The following is a 27,329-nucleotide window of genomic DNA, read 5'->3' on the forward strand; positions in this document are numbered from 1 at the left end:
AAGATGAGGCATCATTACATAATCGATATAAGATGATGCATCATTACATAATCGATATAAGATGAGGCATCATTACATAATCGATATAAGATGATGCATCATTACATAATCGATATAAAATGAGGTAGCAGTCTCAGAAATTTCGCGAAAATAGTGAATAATTCCACCCCATCTTTCCAAGCTTATAACTCCTCGAAAAATGTAATTCAAGCCCTAATTTTTTTTTTCAATTAAAGGAGCAAGGACCAAGGTTTTATTAAAAAAAACAATGTGTTTTTTTTTAAAAAAAGGTTTTAAACTTCGGACTTTACAGGTAAATTTCTAAAAAAGCGATTTTTTTTTTGTTTTAAATTTGAATATATTATTTATTGACCTTTTCTCTTCAATTTGTGATATATAAAACTCCCCGACATAATCAATTATTTACTTTTTAATAGACATTTCAAAATGAGAGGCGTGAATTATTCTACCCCCTGTCTTCCCAAGCTTATAACTTCTCGAAAAATGTAATTCAAGCCCTAATAATTTTTTTCAATTAAAGGAGCAAGGACCAAGGTTTCATTAAAAAAAAGACAAAAAAAAACAATGTGTTCTTATAAAATAAGGTTTTAAACTTCGGACTTTACAGGTAAATTTCTAAAAAAGCGATTTTGTTTTTTGTTTTAAATTTGAATATATTATTTATTGACCTTTTCTCTTCAATTTGTGATATATAAAACTCCCCGACATAAATTAATTATTTACTTTTTAATAGACATTTCAAAATGGGTGACACTTGGGGGGGGGCGTGAATTTAAAAAAGAACGTTTGTCTAAAATATTATATTCGGTTTATTGGAAAGAACATAAAATTTCACATTGACCCTGAAAATATCGTAAAAATAAAATCAATAGAAAAATTTTGATAGATTTTTAAAGTTTAAAAATTGAAAAATATTGAGTTCGGAAAATTCATTACTGCTTTTAAAAAAAATATTTCTATTACTTTTAAAACAACTGTAATAGTTTATTTTGGAAGTATAATCCATAAAGAAAATAAATAACCCACTTTTAACAGAGAAATTACGAGATTTTTATATTGTATTCACAGTTTCGTGTTAGGGGTGTCAAAAATTCCTACAAAAATTCTGATACTGCTAAAGATGAGGTGCATCATTATATAATCGATATAAGGTGAGGCATCTTTACATAATCGATATAAGATGATGCATCATTATATAATCGATATAAGATGATGCATCATTACATAATCGATATAAGATGATGCATCATTACATAATCGATATAAGATGATGCATCTTTACATAATCGATATAAGATGATGCATCATTACATAATCGATATAAGATGATGCATCATTACATAATCGATATAAGATGAGGCATCGTTATAATAAAATGAGGTGCATCATCACATAATCGATATAAGATGATGCATCATTATATAATCGATATAAGGTGAGGCATCATTACATAATCGATATAAGATGAGGTTGCTCTTTTCACTGCTGCATTGTTAGTCAACACAATCCTAAGCAGTGCTGTCATAATTCTTGATGCGAAATTTTATCCAAATCCAAATCTTTTTAAAAAATAAATCTGATCTTTATATTCAGCCAATTATTAGTGTCATATCTTCTTGTCCAAATGCGAATCTTGTTATACAATATTTAAATTATATATCATCAGTTATAGATTATATAACAATTATACATTATATATTAATTATTACTGCCATATCTTCTTGTCCACATGAATTTGAAGGTAAGCTAGATTTAATAGACGATTGTCTTTTACCGAAAATATTGTTGATATGTTTGATACTTTGCAAATTTGCATATCAATGATATATTATACATGAATTATAAATTATATATGAACTATACATTATATATGAATTATACATTATATATGAATTATACATTATATATCAATTATACATTATATATGAACTATACATTATATATCAATAATATATTATATATCAATTATACATTATATACGAACTATACATTATGTATCAATTATACATTATATATGAGTTATACATTATATATGAATTATACATTATATATCAATTATACATTATATATGAACTATACATTATATATCAATTATACATTATATATGAACTATACATTATATATGAGTTATACATTATATATCAATTATACATTATATATCAATGAACTATTATATATAAATCACCCTTTAGCTTTTACCAACTTTATTTTGAAAATAACCCCATTTTCAGAAAATATTGTTGATATCTCTGATAATTTGCAAATTCGCATATCAATTTTATTTATTTGCTTTAGAGAAGAAAGTAAAATTTATGTAATAAAACCTTTTTATGAACTTAACAAACAGAATGATCATATATGAATGACGATACTAAAAATATTGATTTTCTTTTTATTTCAGATGTTCCTCAACACTTTTGTCTTAATGGATCATTATTTTCTAAACATTATTATTATGTGGAATACAGCAGCGACATCTGTGGAAAGATAATTTGAAAAATAGTGATTTAAACGTCACATTTTGAAATATTTTTATGTCTCAATTAATCATAATAGATTGAATTACAGAAAAAAAGCACTAATATATAGTAAAAAACACTAATTTCTCTTACACTAGTAACACAATATATAGTAAAAAACACTAATTTTTCTTGCGCTAGTAACATAACATTTTATATAATTAATTTTTTCTTCGGTGTGAAAAGAAATTACCTTCACGATCTGTGTATAAAGACCAAGAAAGTCACAATAGAATTCTATATTATTAATAAATCTGTTAATGATCTCGTTCCAGTAATAATTCTAATGAAACATGCAGGTCGACAGTAAAGAAAAGCCACATTCTTGTAAAGAGTGCAAGTATTCCTGCTCTAAAAAATCATCATTAGTAAGACATATGCGAACTCACACTGGAGAAAAGCCACATTCTTGTGAAGTGTGTGGATATTCTTGTTCTGAAACATCAAACTTACTAAGACATATAAGAACCCACACTGGAGAAAAGCCACATTCTTGTAAAGTGTGTGAATATTCATGTTCTCGCAAATCAGACTTACTGACACATACGAGAATTCACACTGGAGAAAAGCCACAGTTTTGTATGTGGATATTCTTGTTCTACAAAATCATCCTTAGTTAAACATGTGAGAACACATACGGTAGAAAAAGCCACATTCTTGTAAATTGTGCGAATATTCTACTTCTGAAAAATACAATTTATTGGTACATATGAGAACTCACACTGGAGAAAAACCACATTCTTGTGAAGTGTGCAGTTATTCTTTTTCCCAAAAATCAGCGCTTGTGACACATATGAGAACTCACACTGGGGAAAAACCACATTCTTGTAAAATTTGCGGATATTCTTATAAATCAACGTTAGTGACACATATGAGTATTCACACTGGTGGAAAGCCACATTGTTGTGAAGTGTGTGGATATTCTTGTTTTGTTAAATCAACGTTAGTGAAGCATATGAAAAGTCACAATAAAGAAAAGCCATATTCCTGTAAAGTCTGTGAATATTCCTGTTCTGATAAACAAAGTTTAGTCAGACATATTAGAACTCACACTGGAGAAAAGCCATATTCTTGTGAAGTCTGTGAATATTCTTTTTCTCAAAAATCAAATTTACTGACACATATAAGAACTCACACTAAGAAAATGAGATGAGATTACTTAAATGTCTTTGGAAATAAAATTGACTACCCTTTGGAGGGAACTAGTCAAATATATGTTTAGCTTACACAGAGGTCAAGTATTAACCCCAGGTATGGGGCCTTTATTTATGTGAATTGTGACAAAAATGCAATTCTTATAAAATATGTTAATTTTTTAAATGTTCAAAATATATAAGAACTCACATACCAATGGAGTGTGTAAATAAATGATTGCTGGCAATGATGAGGAGAGGTATTGTAGAGCAACAAAAAACACAGAAAAGTCATCAGAACAAAAGAAAGCTGACCGAGAAGGAAGATTTCTGAAATATCATGAATGATGCACAATGAATCGCTTAATATTGTAACAATGGCTACTGACTAAACGTTTGTGAATTTATCTAGCTGAACTTAGTAACATCTATGGCATGTGTGATGGCTTTTGAATCAAGCATACATGAGATGGTGCGTCTATGGTCAATGACACAATATTAGACGTCGTCTAATAGATTAAGCACTATCAATGATATTCTGTAAAACGCTTTCTATTGATAAAATTGCCGAGAACAGCACTTAAATCTGTAACAAACATTGCATCCTATCTTGTTTTTTAGCAGGAAAATCAACCATCAACATGATGATGGTTGGCTTCCCTACTAAATGAACAGAGACGATCGCTTTTCTATTACCTTCATCAACCGAACCTAAGCTATGGATATTGTAAGGTCTTCTTCTTACTCTGTCATTTTTTTGTAAAGAATCTTATTGTATGACAATTATTTTTAGAAGAAAAATGCCAATCAATCGTGGACGCGAAATAACAATTCATTTTAGCTTTGATTATGTACTCATACGTGAAGTACTCTTGTTGATGCTGCTGTTTGATGAAGTGCGTCTGAAAGAAGAAGATGCTGACGACAGATGCTTTTCTATTGCCTTCAACTTCACCAAATCTATCGACATTGTCTGTAAGGTCCTTTTTTAACTCTGCCACTTTTTATGTAAAGAACCTTATTCTATGACAGTTTTTCTATATAAATAATCAAATCAACATAGGGGCGAAATAGACATTCATTTTAACTCCGTTATTCTTTGGGTTTTTCCCATGTTGTTGTCCAATATCATGAAAATGTCGGATGATAAAATAAACTCCATACCAAAAGCAGTTGAAGTTTCTTTAGCGTTTTTCACATCAGAGCTAAGACCAAAATGTGGAAGCGTCTCCTACATGAGATACTCTTGCTTATGATGACGAAGATAGTTTGATGCTGACGACTTTATTCAGATAAAAGTATAAAAGCCTAAAAGCTGGTCTATAACAAATAAAATTAACGTTTTTACCAACGTAAATAGAATACTTCAATTATTTTGCCAACTTTAACTTTCTTATTTTTAAATTTGGTTTTCAAATATTTCGTAAGTTTAATTACCTAATCAGATTGAAAATACTATTATTTTAATTATTATAACTGAGTATTTTAATTATTATAACTGAGTATTTTAATTCATGCAACATTGGATATTGCAGATGAACAAGGAATGCAGCTATAGCAGTGTCAGAAATTTCGTGAAAATAGTGAATAATTCCACCCCATTTTTCCAAGCTTATAACTCCTCGAAAAATGTAATTCAAGCCCTAATTTTTTTTTTCAATTAAAGGAGCAAGGACCAAGGTTTTATTAAAAAAAAAACAAAACAATGTGTTTTTTTTTTAAAAAAAAGGTTTTAAACTTCGGACTTTACAGGTAAATTTCTAAAAAAGCGATTTTTTTTTGTTTTCAATTTGAATATATTATTTATTGACCTTTTCTCTTCAATTTGTGATATATAAAACTCCACGACATAAATTAATTATTTACTTTTTAATAGACATTTCAAAATGAGAGGCGTGAATTATTCGACCCCCTATCTTTCTAAGCTTATAACTCCTCGAAAAATGTATTTCAAGCCCTAATTTTTTTTTCAATTAAAGGAGCAAGGACCAAGGTTTCATTAAAAAAAAAAAGACAAAAAGAAACAATGTGTTCTTATAAAATAAGGTTTTAAACTTCGGACTTTACAGCTATTAAGGAATTTCGAAACATGATCGACTTCATCACGTGTGTAAGCTAAAAAGTTTATAAACCATATTTGACTATTGGTATCAGATTAAGATGTTTACTATTCTATTTCTACTTTAATTACAAATCAGTTTATTATATAAAATGTGAAACTTTAATACGACAAATTAAAAAATTGCATTACAAAATATTGAAAGTGTTGAAGTCATGATGTCATAGCTGAAGTAGAAATTTGACTATTTTATACTGACGACAACACAAGGTGTCTTACTTCGATTGTAAATTTGGGATCTATGAAATTACGTATTTTGAAATGCAAATGAGGTTTTATGTTTAACACCTATATGGAAATAAGCGATAAATTGACGAAATGACTTACAAAAGGTCGAATCTGCATGTAATTGTGTTTAATTGCATTTCGTTGAAATATTAACAAAAACTCAGTTTTTATCCGTGTGTTGACATTTCCCAACCTATACACTCAACAAATATTAGTATAATCTATAAAAGTGATAATGTGTGTGTGGACATTTCCCAACCTATATACTCAACAAATATTAGTATAATCTATAAAAGTAATAATGTGTGTGTGTGGACATTTCCCAACCTATATACTCAACAATAATTAGTATAATCTATAAAAGTGATAATGTGTGTGTGTGGACATTTCCCAACCTATATACTCAACAAATATTAGTATAATCTATAAAAGTGATAATGTGTGTGTGTGTGTGGACATTTCCCAACCCATATACTCAACAAATATTAGTATAATCTATAAAAGTGATAATGTGTGTGTGTGGACATTTCCCAACCTATATACTCAACAAATATTAGTATAATCTATAAAAGTGATAATGTGTGTGTGGACATTTCCCAACCTATATACTCAACAAATATTAGTATAATCTATAAAAGTGATAATGTGTGTGTGTGTGTGCGGACATTTCCCAGCCTATATACTCAACAAATATTAGTATAATCTATAAAAGTAATAATGTGTGTGTGTGGACATTTCCCAACCTATATACTAAACAAATATTAGTACAATCTATAAAAGTGATAATGTGTGTGGACATTTCCCAACCTATATACTAAACAAATATTAGTACAATCTATAAAAGTGACAATGTGTGTGTGGACATTTCCCAACCTATATACTCAACAAATATTAGTATAATCTATAAAAGTGATAATGTGTGTGTGGACATTTCCCAACCTATACACTCAACAAATATTAGTATAATCTATAAAAGTGATAATGTGTGTGTGGACATCTCCCAACCTATATACTCAACAAATATTAGTATAATCTATAAAAGTGATAATGTGTGTGTGTGGACATTTCCCAACCTATATACTCAACAATTATTAGTATAATCTATAAAAGTGATAATGTGTGTGTGTGGACATTTCCCAACCTATATACTCAACAAATATTAGTATAATCTATAAAAGTGATAATGTGTGTGTGTGTGGACATTTCCCAACCCATATACTCAACAAATATTAGTATAATCTATAAAAGTGATAATGTGTGTGTGTGTGTGGACATTTCCCAACCTATATACTAAACAAATATTAGTATAATCTATAAAAGTGATAATGTGTGTGTGCGGACATTTGCCAACCTATATACTCAACAAATATTAGTATAATCTATAAAAGTGATAATGTGTGTGTGGACATTTCCCAACCTATATACTCAACAAATATTAGTATAATCTATAAAAGTGATAATGTGTGTGTGGATATTTCCCAACCTATATACTAAACAAATATTAGTATAATCTATAAAAGTGATAATGTGTGTGTGGACATTTCCCAACCTATATACTAAACAAATATTAGTATAATCTATAAAAGTGATAATGTGTGTGTGTGGACATTTCCCAACCTATATACTTTACAAATATTAGTATAATCTATAAAAGTGATAATGTGTGTGTGTGGACATTTCCCAACCTATATACTCAACAAATATTAGTAAAATCTATAAAAGTGATAGTGTGTGTGTGTGGACATTTCCCAACCTATATACTCAACAAATATTAGTATAATCTATAAAAGTGATAATGTGTGTGTGTGGACATTTCCCAACCTATATACTCAACAAATATTAGTATAATCTATAAAAGTGGTAATGTGTGTGTGGACATTTCCAAACCTATATACTCAACAAGTATTAGTATAGTCTATAAAAGTGATAATGTGTGTGTGTGTGGACATTTCCCAACCTATATACTCAACAAATATTAGTATAATCTATAAAAGTGATAATGTGTGTGTGTGGACATTTCCCAACCTATATACTCAACAAATATTAGTATAATCTATAAAAGTGATAATGTGTGAGTGTGGACATTTCCCAACCTACATACTCAACAAATATTAGTATAATCTATAAAAGTGATAATGTGTGTGTGTGGACATTTCCCAACCAATATACTCAACAAATATTAGTATAATCTATAAAAGTGATAATGTGTGTGTGTGGACATTTCCCAACCTATATACTCAACAAATATTAGTATAATCTATAAAAGTGATAATGTGTGTGGACATTTCCCAACCTATATACTCAACAAATATTAGTATAGTCTATGAAAGTGATAATGTGTGTGTGTGGACATTTCCCAACCTATATACTAAACAAATATTAGTATAATCTATAAAAGTGATAATGTGGATGTGGACATTTCCCAACCTATATACTCAAAACATATTAGTATAATCTATAAAAGTGATAATGTGTGTGTGGACATTTCCCAACCTATATACTCAACAAATATTAGTATAATCTATAAAAGTGATAATGTGTGTGTGTGTGGACATTTCCCAACCTATATACTCAACAAATATTAGCATAATCAATTAAACTGATAATGTGTGTGTGTGGACATTTCCCAACCTATATACTCAACAAATATTAGTATAATCTATAAAAGTGATAATGTGTGTGTGTGTGTGGACATTTCCCAACCTTTATACTCAACAAATATTAGTATAATCTATAAAAGTGATAATGTGTGTGTGTGGACATTTCCCAACCTATATACTCAACAAGTATTAGTATAGTCTATAAAAGTGATAATGTGTGTGTGTGGAAATTTCCCAACCTATATACTACACAAATATTAGTATAGTCTATAAAAGTGATAATGTGTGTGTGTGGACATTTCCCAACCTATATACTCAACAAATATTAGTATAATCTATAAAAGTGATAATGTGTGTGTGTGGACATTTCCCAACCTATATATACAACAAATATTAGTAAAATCTATAAAAGTGATAATGTGTGTGTGGACATTTCAAAACCTATATACTTTACAAATATTAGTATAATCTATAAAAGTGATAATGTGTGTGTACGGACATTATTCAACCTATATACTCAACAAATATTAGTAAAATCTATAAAAGTGATAATGTGTGTGTGTGGACATTTCCCAACCTATATACTCAACAAATATTAGTATAATCTATAAAAGTGATAATGTGTGTGGACATTTCCCAACCTATATACTCAACAAATATTAGTATAGTCTATGAAAGTGATAATGTGTGTGTGTGGACATTTCCCAACCTATATACTAAACAGATATTAGTATAATCTATAAAAGTGATAATGTGTGTGTGGACATTTCCCAACCTATATACTCAACACATATTAGTATAATTTATAAAAGTGATAATGTGTGTGTGGACATTTCCCAACCTATATACTCAACAAATATTAGTATAATCTATAAAAGTGATAATGTGTGTGTGTGTGGACATTTCCCAACCTATATACTCAACAAATATTAGCATAATCAATTAAACTGATAATGTGTGTGTGTGGACATTTCCCAACCTATATACTCAACAAATATTAGTATAATCTATAAAAGTGATAATGTGTGTGTGTGTGTGGACATTTCCCAACCTTTATACTCAACAAATATTAGTATAATCTATAAAAGTGATAATGTGTGTGTGTGGACATTTCCCAACCTATATACTCAACAACTATTAGTATAATCTATAAAAGTGATAATGTGTGTGTGTGGACATTTCCCAACCTATATACTAAACAAATATTAGTATAATCTATAAAAGTGATAATGTGTGTGTGGACATTTCCCAACCTATATACTCAACAAATATAAGTATAATCTATAAAAGTGATAATGTGTGTGGACATTTCCCAACCTATATACTCAACAAATATTAGTATAGTCTATAAATGTGATAATGTGTGTGTGTGGACATTTACCAACCTATATACTCAACAAATATTAGTATAATCTATAAAAGTGATAATGTGTGTGTGGACATTTCCCAACCTATATACTCAACAAATATTAGTATAATCTATAAAAGTGATAATGTGTGTGTGGACATTTCCCAACCTATGTACTCAACAAATATTAGTATAGTCTATAAAAGTGATAATGTGTGTGTGTGGACATTTCCCAACCTATATACTCAACAAATATTAGTATAATCTATAAAAGTGACAATGTGTGTGTGTGTGGACATTTCCCAACCTATATACTCAACAAATATAAGTATAATCTATAAAAGTGATAATGTGTGTGGACATTTCCAAACCTATATACTCAACAAGTATTAGTATAGTCTATAAAAGTGATAATGTGTGTGTGTGGAAATTTCCCAACCTATATACTACACAAATATTAGTATAGTCTATAAAAGTGATAATGTGTGTGTGTGGACATTTTCCAACCTATATACTCAACAAATATTAGTATAATCTATAAAAGTGATAATGTGTGTCTGTGGACATTTCCCAACCTATATATACAACAAATATTAGTAAAATCTATAAAAGTGATAATGTGTGTGTGGACATTTCCAAACCTATATACTCAACAAATATTAGTATAATCTATAAAAGTGATAATATGTGTGTGTGGACATTTCCCAACCTATATACTTTACAAATATTAGTATAATCTATAAAAGTGATAATGTGTGTGTACGGACATTATTCAACCTATATACTCAACAAATATTAGTAAAATCTATAAAAGTGATGTGTGTGTGTGGACATTTCCCAACCTATATACTCAACAAATATTAGTATAATCTATAAAAGTGATAATGTGTGTGGACATTTCCCAACCTATATACTCAACAAATATTAGTATAGCCTATAAAAGTGATAATGTGTGTGTGTGGACATTTCCCAACCTATATACTCAACAAATATTAGTATAATCTATAAAAGTGATAATGTGTGTGTGTGGACATTTCCCAACCTTTATACTCAACAAATATTAGTATAATCTATAAAAGTGATAATGTGTGTGGACATTTCCCAACCTATATACTCAACAAATATTAGTACAGTCTATAAAAGTGATAATGTGTGTATGTGGACATTTCCCAACCTATATACTAAACAAATATTAGTATAATCTATAAAAGTGATAATGTGTGTGTGGACATTTCCCAACCTATATACTCAACAAATATTAGTATAATCTATAAAAGTGATAATGTGTGTGTGAAAATTTCCCAACCTATATACTCAACAAATATTAGTATAATCTATAAAAGTGATTATGTGTGTGTGTGGACATTTCCCAACCTATATACTCAACAAATATTAGTATAATCTATAAAAGTGATAATGTGTGTGTGTGGACATTTCCCAACCTATATACTCAACAAATATTAGTATAATCTATAAAAGTGATAATGTGTGTGGACATTTCCCAACCTATATACTCAAGAAATATTAGTATAGTCTATAAATGTGATAATGTGTGTGTGTGGACATTTCCCAACCAATATACTCAACAAATATTAGTATAATCTATAAAAGTGATAATGTGTGTGTGGACATTTCCCAACCTATATACTCAACAAATATTAGTATAATCTATAAAAGTGATAATGTGTGTGTGGACATTTCCCAACCTATGTACTCAACAAATATCAGTATAATCAATAAAAGTTATAATGTGTGTGTGGACATTTCCCAACCTATATACTCAACAAATATTAGTATAATCTATAAAAGTGATAATGTGTGTGTGGAAATTTCCAAACCTATATACTCAACAAATATTAGTATAATCTATAAAAGTGATAATGTGTGTGTGTGGACATTTCCCAACCTATATACTCAACAAATATTAGTATAATCTATAAAAGTGATAATGTGTGTGTGTGGACATTTCCCAACCTATATACTCAACAAATATTAGTATAATCTATAAAAGTGAAAATGTGTGTGTGTGGACATTTCCCAACCTATATACTCAACAAATATTAGTATAATCTAGAAAAGTGATAATGTGTGTGTGTGGACATTTCCCACCCTATATACTCAACAAATATTAGTATAATCTATAAAAGTGATAATGTGTGTGGACATTTCCCAACCTATATACTCAACAAATATAAGTATAGTCTATAAAAGTGATAATGTGTGTGTGTGGATATTTCCCAACCTATATACAAAACAAATATTAGTATAATCTATAAAAGTGATAATGTGTGTGTGGACATTTCCCAACCTATATACTAAACAAATATTAGTATAACCTAGAAAGTGATAATGTGTGTGTGGACATTTCCCAACCTATATACTCAACAAATATTAGTATAATCCATAAAAGTGATAATGTGTGTGTGTGGACATTTCCCAACCTATATACTCAACAAATATTAGAATAGTCTATAAATGTGATAGTGTGTGTGTGGACATTTCCCAACCTATATACTAAACAAATATTAGTATAACCTATAAAAGTGATAATGTGTGTGCGTGGACATTTCCCAACCTATATACTCAACAAATATTAGTATAATCTATAAAAGTGATAATGTGTGTGTGGACATTTCCCAACCTATGTACTCAACAAATATTAGTACAATCTATAAAAGTGATAATGTGTGTGTGTGGACATTTCCCAACCTATATACTCAACAAATATTAGTATAATCTATACAAGTGATAATGTGTGTGTGTGTGGACATTTCCCAACCTATATACTCAACAAATATAAGTATAATCTATAAAAGTGATAATGTGTGTGTGTGGATATTTCCCAACCCATATACTCAACAAATATTAGTATAATCTATAAAAGTGATAATGTGTGTGTGTGGACATTTCCCAACCTATATACTCAACAAATATTAGTATAATCTATAAAAGTGATAATGTGTGTGGACATTTCCCAACCTATATACTCAACTAATATTAGTATAGTCTATAAAAGTGATAATGTGTGTGTGTGTGGACATTTCCCAACCTATATACTCAACAAATATTAGTATAATCTATAAAAGTTACAATGTGTGTGTGTAGATATTTCCCAACCTATATACTCAACAAATATAAGTATAATCTATAAAAGTGATAATGTGTGTGGACATTTCCAAACCTATATACTCAACAAGTATTAGTATAGTCTATAAAAGTGATAATGTGTGTGTGTGGACATTTCCCAACCTATATACTACACAAATATTAGTATAATCTATAAAAGTGATAATGTGTGTGTGTGGACATTGCCCAACCTATATACTCAACAAATATTAGTAAAATCTATAAAAGTGATAATGTGTGTGTGGACATTTCCCAACCTATATACTCAAAAAATATTAGTAAAATCTATAAAAGTGATAATGTGTGTGTGTGTGGACATTTCCCAACCTATATACTACACAAATATTAGTATAATCTATAAAAGTGATAATGTGTGTGTGTGGACATTTCCCAACCATTATACTCAACAAATATTAGTAAAATCTATAAAAGTGATAATGTGTGTGTGTGGACATTTCCCAACCTATATACTCAACAAATATTAGTATAATCTATAAAAGTGATAATGTGTGTGTGTGGACATTTCCCAACCTATATACTCAACAAATATTAGTATAATCTATAAAAGTGATAATGTGTGTGTGTGGACATTTCCCAACCTATATACTCAACAAATATTAGTATAATCTATAAAAGTGATAATGTGTGTGTGTGGACATTTCCCAACCTATATACTCAACAAATATTAGTATAATCTATAAAAGTGATAATGTGTGTGTGTGTGGACATTTCCCAACCTATATACTCAACAAATATTAGTATAATCTATAAAAGTTACAATGTGTGTGTGTGGATATTTCCCAACCTATATACTCAACAAATATAAGTATAATCTATAAAAGTGATAATGTGTGTGGACATTTCCAAACCTATATACTCAACAAGTATTAGTATAGTCTATAAAAGTGATAATGTGTGTGTGTGGACATTTCCCAACCTATATACTACACAAATATTAGTATAATCTATAAAAGTGATAATGTGTGTGTGTGGACATTTCCCAACCTATATACTCAACAAGTATTAGTATAGTCTATAAAAGTGATAATGTGTGTGTGTGGACATTTCCCAACCTATATAGTCAAAAAATACTAGTAAAATCTATAAAAGTGATAATGTGTGTGTGTGGACATTTCCCAACCTATATACTCAACAAATATTAGTATAATCTATAAAAGTGATAATGTGTGTGTGTGGACATTTCCCAACCTATATACTCAACAAATATTAGTATAATCTATAAAAGTGATAATGTGTGTTGACATTTCCCAACCTATATACTCAACAAATATTAGTATAATCTATAAAAGTGATAATGTGTGTGTGTGGACATTTCCCAACCTATATACTCAACAAATATTAGTATAATCTATAAAAGTGATAATGTGTGTGTGTGGATATTTTCCCAACCTATATACTCAACAAATATAAGTATAATCTATAAAAGTGATAATGTGTGTGGACATTTCCAAACCCATATACTCAACAAGTATTAGTATAGTCTATAAAAGTGATAATGTGTGTGTGTGGACATTTCCCAACCTATATACTCAAAACATATTAGTAAAATCTATAAAAGTGATAATGTGTGTGTGTGGACATTTCCCAACCTATATACTCAACAAATATAAGTATAATCTATAAAAGTGATAATGTGTGTGTGTGGATATTTCCCAACCCATATACTAAACAAATATTAGTATAATCTATAAAAGTGATAATGTGTGTGTGTGGACATTTCCCAACCTATATACTCAACAAATATTAGTATAATCTATAAAAGTGATAATGTGTGTGTGTGGACATATCCCAACCTATATACTCAACAAATATTAGTAAAATCTATAAAAGTGATAATGTGTGTGTGGACATTTCCCAACCTATATACTCAACTAAAATTAGTATAGTCTATAAAAGTGATAATGTGTGTGTGTGGACATTTCCCAACCTATATACTCAACAAATATTAGTAAAATCTATAAAAGTGATAATGTGTGTGTGTGGACATTTCCCAACCTATATACTCAACAAATATTAGTATAATCTATAAAAGTGATAATGTGTGTGTGTGGACATTTCCCAACCTATATACTCAACAAATATTAGTATAATCTATAAAAGTGATAATGTGTGTGTGTGGACATTTCCCAACCTATATACTCAACAAATATTAGTATAATCTATAAAAGTGATAATGTGTGTGTGTGGACATTTCCCAACCTATATACTCAACAAATATTAGTATAATCTATAAAAGTGATAATGTGTGTGTGTGTGGACATTTCCCAACCTATATACTCAACAAATATTAGTATAATCTATAAAAGTTACAATGTGTGTGTGTGGATATTTCCCAACCTATATACTCAACAAATATAAGTATAATCTATAAAAGTGATAATGTGTGTGGACATTTCCAAACCTATATACTCAACAAGTATTAGTATAGTCTATAAAAGTGATAATGTGTGTGTGTGGACATTTCCCAACATATATACTACACAAATATTAGTATAATCTATAAAAGTGATAATGTGTGTGTGTGGACATTTCCCAACCTATATACTCAACAAGTATTAGTATAGTCTATAAAAGTGATAATGTGTGTGTGTGGACATTTCCCAACCTATATAGTCAAAAAATATTAGTAAAATCTATAAAAGTGATAATGTGTGTGTGTGGACATTTCCCAACCTATATACTCAACAAATATTAGTATAATCTATAAAAGTGATAATGTGTGTGTGTGGACATTTCCCAACCTATATACTCAACAAATATTAGTATAATCTATAAAAGTGATAATGTGTGTTGACATTTCCCAACCTATATACTCAACAAATATTAGTATAATCTATAAAAGTGATAATGTGTGTGTGTGGACATTTCCCAACCTATATACTCAACAAATATTAGTATAATCTATAAAAGTGATAATGTGTGTGTGTGGATATTTCCCAACCTATATACTCAACAAATATAAGTATAATCTATAAAAGTGATAATGTGTGTGGACATTTCCAAACCCATATACTCAACAAGTATTAGTATAGTCTATAAAAGTGATAATGTGTGTGTGTGGACATTTCCCAACCTATATACTCAAAAAATATTAGTAAAATCTATAAAAGTGATAATGTGTGTGTGTGGACATTTTCCAACCTATATACTCAAAAAATATTAGTAAAATCTATAAAAGTGATAATGTGTGTGTGTGGACATTTCCCAACCTATATACTCAAAAAATATTAGTAAAATCTATAAAAGTTATAATGTGTGTGTGTGGACATTTCCCAACCTATATACTAAACAAATATTAGTATAATCTATAAAATTGATAATGTGTGTGTGTGGATATTTCCCAACCTATATACTCACCAAATATTAGTAAAATCTATAAAAGTGATAATGTGTGTGTGGACATTTCCCAACCTATATACTCAACAAATATTAGTAAAATCTATAAAAGTGATAATGTGTGTGTGGACATTTCCCAACCTATATACTCAACAAATATTAGTATAATCTATAAAAGTGATAATGTGTGTGTGGACATTTCCCAACCTATGTACTCAACAAATATTAGTATAGTCTATAAAAGTGATAATGTGTGTGTGTGGACATTTCCCAACCTATATACTCAACAAATATTAGTATAATCTATAAAAGTGATAATGTGTGTGTGTGTGGACATTTCCCAACCTATATACTCAACAAATATAAGTATAATCTATAAAAGTGATAATGTGTGTGGACATTTCCCAACCTATATACTCACCAAGTATTAGTATAGTCTATAAAAGTGATAATGTGTGTGTGTGGACATTTCCCAACCTATATACTACACAAATATTAGTATAGTCTATAAAAGTGATAATGTGTGTGTTTGGACATTTTCCAACCTATATATTCAACAAATATTAGTATAATCTATAAAAGTGATAATGTGTGTGTGTGGACATTTCCCAACCTATATACTCAACAAATATTAGTAAAATCTATAAAAGTGATAATGTGTGTGTGGACATTTCCCAACCTATATACTCAACAAATATTAGTATAATCTATAAAAGTGATAATATGTGTGTGTGGACATTTCCCAACCTATATACTTTACAAATATTAGTATAATCTATAAAAGTGATAATGTGTGTGTGTGGACATTATTCAACCTATATACTCAACAAATATTAGTAAAATCTATAAAAGTGATAATGTGTGTGTGTGGACATTTCCCAACCTATATACTCAACAAATATTAGTATAATCTATAAAAGTGATAATGTGTGTGGACATTTCCCAACCTATATACTCAACAAATATTAGTATAGCCTATAAAAGTGATAATGTGTGTGTGTGGACATTTCCCAACCTATATACTCAACAAATATTAGTATAATCTATAAAAGTGATAATGTGTGTGTGTGGACATTTCCCAACCTTTATACTCAACAAATATTAGTATAATCTATAAAAGTGATGATGTGTGTGGACATTTCCCAACCTATATACTCAACAAATATTAGTACAGTCTATAAAAGTGATAATGTGTGTGTGTGGACATTTCCCAACCTATATACTAAACAAATATTAGTATAATCTATAAAAGTGATAATGTGTGTGTGGACATTTCCCAACCTATATACTCAACAAATATTAGTATAATCTATAAAAGTGATAATGTGTGTGTGGAAATTTCCCAACCTATATACTCAACAAATATTAGTATAATCTATAAAAGTGATAATGTGTGTGTGTGTGGATATTTCCCAACCTATATACTCAACAAATATTAGTATAATCTATAAAAGTGATAATGTGTGTGTGTGGACATTTCCCAACCTATATACTCAACAAATATTAGTATAATCTATAAAAGTGATAATGTGTGTGGACATTTCCCAACCTATATACTCAAGAAATATTAGTATAGTCTATAAATGTGATAATGTGTGTGTGTGGACATTTCCCAACCAATATACTCAACAAATATTAGTATAATCTATAAAAGTGATAATGTGTGTGTGGACATTTCCCAACCTATATACTCAACAAATATTAGTATAATCTATAAAAGTGATAATGTGTGTGTGGACAATTCCCAACCTATGTACTCAACAAATATCAGTATAATCAATAAAAGTTATAATGTGTGTGTGGACATTTCCCAACCTATATACTCAACAAATATTAGTATAATCTGTAAAAGTGATAATGTGTGTGTGGAAATTTCCAAACCTATATACTCAACAAATATTAGTATAATCTATAAAAGTGATAATGTGTGTGTGTGGACATTTCCCAACCTATATACTCAACAAATATTAGTAGAATCTATAAAAGTGATAATGTGTGTGTGTGGACATTTCCCAACCTATATACTCAACAAATATTAGTATAATCTATAAAAGTGAAAATGTGTGTGTGTGGACATTTCCCAACCTATATACTCAACAAATATTAGTATAATCTAGAAAAGTGATAATGTGTGTGTGTGGACATTTCCCACCCTATATACTCAACAAATATTAGTATAATCTATAAAAGTGATAATGTGTGTGGACATTTCCCAACCTATATACTCAACAAATATAAGTATAGTCTATAAAAGTGATAATGTGTGTGTGTGGATATTTCCCAACCTATATACAAAACAAATATTAGTATAATCTATAAAAGTGATAATGTGTGTGTGGACATTTCCCAACCTATATACTCAACAAATATTAGTATAATCTATAAAAGTGATAATGTGTGTGTGGACATTTCTCAACCTATATACTCAACAAATATTAGTATAATCCATAAAAGTGATAATGTGTGTGTGTGGACATTTCCCAACCTATATACTCAACAAATATTAGAATAGTCTATAAATGTGATAGTGTGCGTGTGGACATTTCCCAACCTATATACTAAACAAATATTAGTATAACCTATAAAAGTGATAATGTGTGTGCGTGGACATTTCCCAACCTATATACTCAACAAATATTAGTATAATCTATAAAAGTGATAATGTGTGTGTGGACATTTCCCAACCTATGTACTCAACAAATATTAGTACAATCTATAAAAGTGATAATGTGTGTGTGTGGACATTTCCCAACCTATATACTCAACAAATATTAGTATAATCTATAAAAGTGATAATGTGTGTGTGTGTGGACATTTCCCAACCTATATACTCAACAAATATAAGTATAATCTATAAAAGTGATAATGTGTGTGTGTGGATATTTCCCAACCCATATACTAAACAAATATTAGTATAATCTATAAAAGTGATAATGTGTGTGTGTGGACATTTCCCAACCTATATACTCAACAAATATTAGTATAATCTATAAAAGTGATAATGTGTGTGGACATTTCCCAACCTATATACTCAACTAATATTAGTATAGTTTATAAAAGTGATAATGTGTGTGTGTGTGTGTGGACATTTCCCAACCTATATACTCAACAAATATTAGTATAATCTATAAAAGTTACAATGTGTGTGTGTGGATATTTCCCAACCTATATACTCAACAAATATAAGTATAATCTATAAAAGTGATAATGTGTGTGGACATTTCCAAACCTATATACTCAACAAGTATTAGTATAGTCTATAAAAGTTATAATGTGTGTGTGTGGACATTTCCCAACCTATATACTACACAAATATTAGTATAATCTATAAAAGTGATAATGTGTGTGTGTGGACATTGCCCAACCTATATACTCAACAAATATTAGTAAAATCTATAAAAGTGATAATGTGTGTGTGTGGACATTTCCCAACCTATATACTCAAAAAATATTAGTAAAATCTATAAAAGTGATAATGTGTGTGTGTGTGGACATTTCCCAACCTATATACTACACAAATATTAGTATAATCTATAAAAGTGATAATGTGTGTGTGTGGACATTTCCCAACCTATATACTCAACAAATATTAGTAAAATCTATAAAAGTGATAATGTGTGTGTGTGGACATTTCCCAACCTATATACTCAACAAATATTAGTATAATCTAAAAAGTGATAATGTGTGTGTGTGGACATTTCCCAACCTATATACTCAACAAATATTAGTATAATCTATAAAAGTGATAATGTGTGTGTGTGGACATTTCCCAACCTATATACTCAACAAATATTAGTATAATCTATAAAAGTGATAATGTGTGTGTGTGGACATTTCCCAACCTATATACTCAACAAATATTAGTATAATCTATAAAAGTGATAATGTGTGTGTGTGTGGACATTTCCCAACCTATATACTCAACAAATATTAGTATAATCTATAAAAGTTACAATGTGTGTGTGTGGATATTTCCCAACCTATATACTCAACAAATATAAGTATAATCTATAAAAGTGATAATGTGTGTGGACATTTCCAAACCTATATACTCAACAAGTATTAGTATAGTCTATAAAAGTGATAATGTGTGTGTGTGGACATTTCCCAACCTATATACTACACAAATATTAGTATAATCTATAAAAGTGATAATGTGTGTGTGTGGACATTTCCCAACCTATATACTCAACAAGTATTAGTATAGTCTATAAAAGTGATAATGTGTGTGTGTGGACATTTCCCAACCTATATAGTCAAAAAATATTAGTAAAATCTATAAAAGTGATAATGTGTGTGTGTGGACATTTCCCAACCTATATACTCAACAAATATTAGTATAATCTATAAAAGTGATAATGTGTGTGTGTGGACATTTCCCAACCTATATACTCAACAAATATTATTACAGTCTATAAAAGTGATAATGTGTGTTGACATTTCCCAACCTATATACTCAACAAATATTAGTATAATCTATAAAAGTGATAATGTGTGTGTGTGGACATTTCCCAACCTATATACTCAACAAATATTAGTATAATCTATAAAAGTGATAATGTGTGTGTGTGGATATTTCCCAACCTATATACTCAACAAATATAAGTATAATCTATAAAAGTGATAATGTGTGTGGACATTTCCAAACCCATATACTCAACAAGTATTAGTATAGTCTATAATAGTGATAATGTGTGTGTGTGGACATTTCCCAACCTATATACTCAAAAAATATTAGTAAAATCTATAAAAGTGATAATGTGTGTGTGTGGACATTTCCCAACCTATATACTCAAAAAATATTAGTAAAATCTATAAAAGTGATAATGTGTGTGTGTGGACATTTCCCAACCTATATACTCAACAAATATTAGTATAATCTATAAAAGTGATAATGTGTGTGTGTGGACATATCCCAACCTATATACTCAACAAATATTAGTAAAATCTATAAAAGTGATAATGTGTGTGTGGACATTTCCCAACCTATATACTCAACAAATATTAGTAAAATCTATAAAAGTGACAATGTGTGTGTGTGGACATTTCCCAACCTATATACTCAACAAATATTAGTAAAATCTATAAAAGTGATAATGTGTGTGTGTGGACATTTCCCAACCTATATACTCAACAAATATTAGTATAATCTATAAAAGTGATAATGTGTGTGTGTGGACATTTCCCAACCTATATACTCAACAAATATTAGTATAATCTATAAAAGTGATAATGTGTGTGTGTGGACATTACCCAACCTATATACTACACAAATATTAGTATAGTCTATAAAAGTGATAATGTGTGTGTGTGAACATTTTCAACCCTATATACTCAAAAAATATTAGTAAAATCTATAAAAGTGATAATGTGTGTGTGTGGACATTTCCCAACCTATGTACTCAAAAAATATTAGTAAAATCTATAAAAGTGATAATGTGTGTGTGTGGACATTTCCCAACCTATATACTCAACAAATATTAGTATAATCTATAAAAGTGATAATGTGTGTGTGTGGACATTTCCCAACCTATATACTCAACAAATATTAGTATAATCTATAAAAGTGATAATGTGTGTGTGTGGACATTTCCCAACCTATATACTCAACAAATATTAGTATAATCTATAAAAGTGATAATGTGTGTGTGTGGACATTACCCAACCTATATACTACACAAATATTAGTATAATCTATAAAAGTGATAATGTGTGTGTGGGGACATTTCCCAACCTATATACTCAAAAAATATTAGTAAAATCTATAAAAGTGATAATGTGTGTGTGTGGACATTTCCCAACCTATATACTCAAAAAATATTAGTAAAATCTATAAAAGTGATAATGTGTGTGTGTGCACATTTCCCAAACTATATACTCAAAAAATATTAGTATAATCTATAAAAGTGATAATGTGTGTGTGTGGACATTTCCCAACCTATATACTCAACAAATATTAGTATAATCTATAAAAGTGATAATGTGTGTGTGTGGACATTTCCCAACCTATATACTCAACAAATATTAGTATAATCTATAAAAGTGATAATGTGTGTGTGTGGACATTTCCCAACCTATATACTCAACAAATATTAGTATAATCTATAAAAGTGATAATGTGTGTGTGTGGACATTTCCCAACCTATATACTACACAAATATTAGTATAGTCTATAAAAGTGATAATGTGTGTGTGTGGACATTTTCCAACCTATATACTCAAAAAATATTAGTAAAATCTATAAAAGTGATAATGTGTGTGTGTGGACATTTCCCAACCTATATACTCAACAAATATTAGTATAATCTATAAAAGTGATAATGTGTGTGTGTGGACATTTCCCAACCTATATACTCAACAAATATTAGTATAATCTATAAAAGTGATAATGTGTGTGTGTGGACATTACCCAACCTATATACTACACAAATATTAGTCTAATCTATAAAAGTGATAATGTGTGTGTGTGGACATTTTCCAACCTATATACTAAAAAAATATTAGTAAAATCTATAAAAGTGATAATGTGTGTGTGTGGACATTTCCCAACCTATATACTCAAAAAATATTAGTAAAATCTATAAAAGTGATAATGTGTGTGTGTGCACATTTCCCAACCTATATACTCAAAAAATATTAGTATAATCTATAAAAGTGATAATGTGTGTGTGTGTGGACATTTCCCAACCTATATACTCAACAAATATTAATATAATCTATAAAAGTGATAATGTGTGTGTGTGGACATTTCCCAACCTATATACTCAACAAATATTAGTATAATCTATAAAAGTGATAATGTGTGTGTGTGGACATTTCCCAACCTATATACTCAACAAATATTAGTATAATCTATAAAAGTGATAATGTGTGTGTGTGGACATTTCCCAACCTATATACTACACAAATATTAGTATAGTCTATAAAAGTGATAATGTGTGTGTGTGGACATTTTCCAACCTATATACTCAAAAAATATTAGTAAAATCTATAAAAGTGATAATGTGTGTGTGTGGACATTTCCCAACCTATATACTCAAAAAATATTAGTAAAATCTATAAAAGTGATAATGTGTGTGTGTGGACATTTCCCAACCTATATACTCAAAAAATATTAGTATAATCTATAAAAGTGATAATGTGTGTGTGTGGACATTTCCCAACCTATATACTCAACAAATATAAGTATAATCTATAAAAGTGATAATGTGTGTGTGTGGACATTTCCCAACCTATATACTCAAAAAATATTAGTATAATCTATAAAAGTGATAATGTGTGTGTGTGGACATTTCCCAACCTATATACTCAACTAATATTAGTATAATCTATAAAAGTGATAATGTGTGTGTGTGGACATTTCCCAACCTATATACTCAACAAATATTAGTATAATCTATAAAAGTGATAATGTGTGTGTGGACATTTCCCAACCTATATACTCAACAAATATTAGTAAAATCTATAAAAGTGATAATGTGTGTGTGGACATTTCCCAACCTATATACTCAACAAATATTAGTATAATCTATAAAAGTGATAATGTGTGTGTGTGTGTGGACATTTCCCAACCTATATACTCAACAAATATAAGAATAATCTATAAAAGTGATAATGTGTGTGTGTGGACATTTCCCAACCTATATACTCAACAAATATTAGTATAATCTATAAAAGTGATAATGTGTGTCTGTGGACATTTCCCAACCTACATACTCAACAAATATTAGTATAATCTATAAAAGTGAGAATGTGTGTGTGTGGACATTTCCCAACCTATATACTCAACTAATATTAGTATAATCTATAAAAGTGATAATTTGTGTGTGTGGACATTTCCCAACCTATATACTCAACAAATATTAGTATAATCTATAAAAGTGATAATGTGTGTGTGTGGACATTTCCCAACCTATATACTCAACAAATATTAGTATAATCTATAACAGTGATAATGTGTGTGTGTGGACACTTCCCAACCTAGATACTCAACGAATATTAGTATAATCTATAAAAGTGATAATGTGTGTGTGTGGACATTTCCCAACCTATATACTCAACAAATATTAGTATAATCTATAAAAGTGATAATGTGTGTGTGGACATTTACCAAACCTATATACTCAACAAATATTAGTATAATCTATAAAAGTGATAATGTGTGTGTGTGGACATTTTCCAACCTATATACTCAACAAATATTAGTATAATCTATAAAAGTGATAATGTGTGTGGACATTTCCCAACCTATATACTCAACAAATATTAGTATAGTCTATAAAAGTGATAATGTGTGTGTGTGGACATTTCCCAACCTATATACTAAACAAATATTAGTATAATCTATAAAAGTGATAATGTGTGTGTGGACATTTCCCAACCTATATACTCAACAAATATTAGTATAATCTATAAAAGTGATAATGTGTGTGTGGACATTTCCCAACCTATATACTCAACAAATTTTAGTGTAATCTATAAAAGTGATAATGTGTGTGTGTGGACATTTCCCAACCTATATACTCAACAAATATTAGTATAATCTATAAAAGTGATAATGTGTGTGTGTGTGGACATTTCCCAACCAATATACTCAACAAATATTAGTATAGTCTATAAAAGTTATAATGTGTGTGGACATTTCCCAACCTATATACTCAACAAATATTAGTATAATCTATAAAAGTGATAATGTGTGTGTGTGGACATTTCCCAACCTATATACTCACAAAATATTAGTATAATCTAGAAAAGTGATAATGTGTGTGTATGTGGACATTTCCCAACCTATATACTCCACAAATATTAGTATAATCCATAAAAGTGAGAATGTGTGTGTGTGGACATTTCTCAACCTATATACTCAACATATATTAGTATAATCTATTAAAGTGATAATGTGGGTGTGTGGACATTTCCCAACCTATATACTACACAAATATTAGTATAATCTATAAAAGTGATAATGTGTGTGTGTGTGGACATTTCCCAACCTATATACTCAACAAATATTAGTATAGTCTATAAAAGTGATAATGTGTGTGTGTGGACATTTCCCAACCTACATACTCAACAAATATTAGTATAATCTATAAAAGTGATAATGTGTGTGCGTGGACATTTCCCAACCTATATACTCAACAAATATTAGTATAATCTATAAAAGTGATAATGTGTGTGTGGACATTTCCCAACCTATATACTCAACTAATATTAGTATAATCTATAAAAGTGATAATGTGTGTGTGTGGACATTTCCCAACCTATATACTCAACAAATATTAGTATAATCTATAAAAGTGATAATGTGTGTGTGTGGACATTTCCCAACCTATATACTCAACAAATATTAGTATAATCTATAAAAGTGATAATGTGTGTGTGGACATTTCCCAACCTATATACTCAACAAATATTAGTAAAATCTATAAAAGTGATAATGTGTGTGTGGACATTTCCCAACCAATATACTCAACAAATATTAGTATAATCTATAAAAGTGATAATGTGTGTGTGTGTGGACATTTCCCAACCTATATACTCAACAAATATAAGTATAATCTATAAAAGTGATAATGTGTGTGTGTGGACATTTCCCAACCTATATACTCAACAAATATTAGTATAATCTATAAAAGTGATAATGTGTGTCTGTGGACATTTCCCAACCTACATACTCAACAAATATTAGTATAATCTATAAAAGTGAGAATGTGTGTGTGTGGACATTTCCCAACCTATATACTCAACTAATATTAGTATAATCTATAAAAGTGATAATGTGTGTGTGTGGACATTTCCCAACCTATATACTCAACAAATATTAGTATAATCTATAAAAGTGATAATGTGTGTGTGTGGACATTTCCCAACCTATATGCTCAACAAATATTAGTATAATCTATAACAGTGATAATGTGTGTGTGTGGACACTTCCCAACCTAGATACTCAAGAAATATTAGTATAATCTATAAAAGTGATAATGTGTGTGTGTGGACATTTCCCAACCTATATACTCAACAAATATTAGTATAATCTATAAAAGTGATAATGTGTGTGTGGACATTTACCAAACCTATATACTCAACAAATATTAGTACAATCTATAAAAGTGATAATGTGTGTGTGTGGACATTTTCCAACCTATATACTCAACAAATATTAGTATAATCTATAAAAGTGATAATGTGTGTGGACATTTCCCAACCTATATACTCAACAAATATTAGTATAGTCTATAAAAGTGATAATGTGTGTGTGTGGACATTTCCCAACCTATATACTAAACAAATATTAGTATAATCTATAAAAGTGATAATGTGTGTGTGGACATTTCCCAACCTATATACTCAACAAATATTAGTATAATCTATAAAAGTGATAATGTGTGTGTGGACATTTCCCAACCTATATACTCAACAAATTTTAGTGTAATCTATAAAAGTGATAATGTGTGTGTGTGGACATTTCCCAACCTATATACTCAACAATATTAGTATAATCTATAAAAGTGATAATGTGTGTGTGTGTGGACATTTCCCAACCAATATACTCAACAAATATTAGTATAGTCTATAAAAGTTATAATTTGTGTGGACATTTCCCAACCTATATACACAACAAATATTAGTATAATCTATAAAAGTGATAATGTGTGTGTGTGGACATTTCCCAACCTATATACTCACAAAATATTAGTATAATCTAGAAAAGTGATAATGTGTGTGTATGTGGACATTTCCCAACCTATATACTCCACAAATATTAGTATAATCCATAAAAGTGAGAATGTGTGTGTGTGGACATTTCCCAACCTATATACTCAACAAATATTAGTATAATCTATAAAAGTGATAATGTGTGTGGACATTTCCCAA

The sequence above is a fragment of the Euprymna scolopes genome, chromosome 46 (genome assembly GCF_053919585.1).
Source record: "Euprymna scolopes isolate OS-2025 chromosome 46, ASM5391958v1, whole genome shotgun sequence".
Lineage (NCBI taxonomy): Eukaryota > Metazoa > Mollusca > Cephalopoda > Sepiida > Sepiolidae > Euprymna > Euprymna scolopes.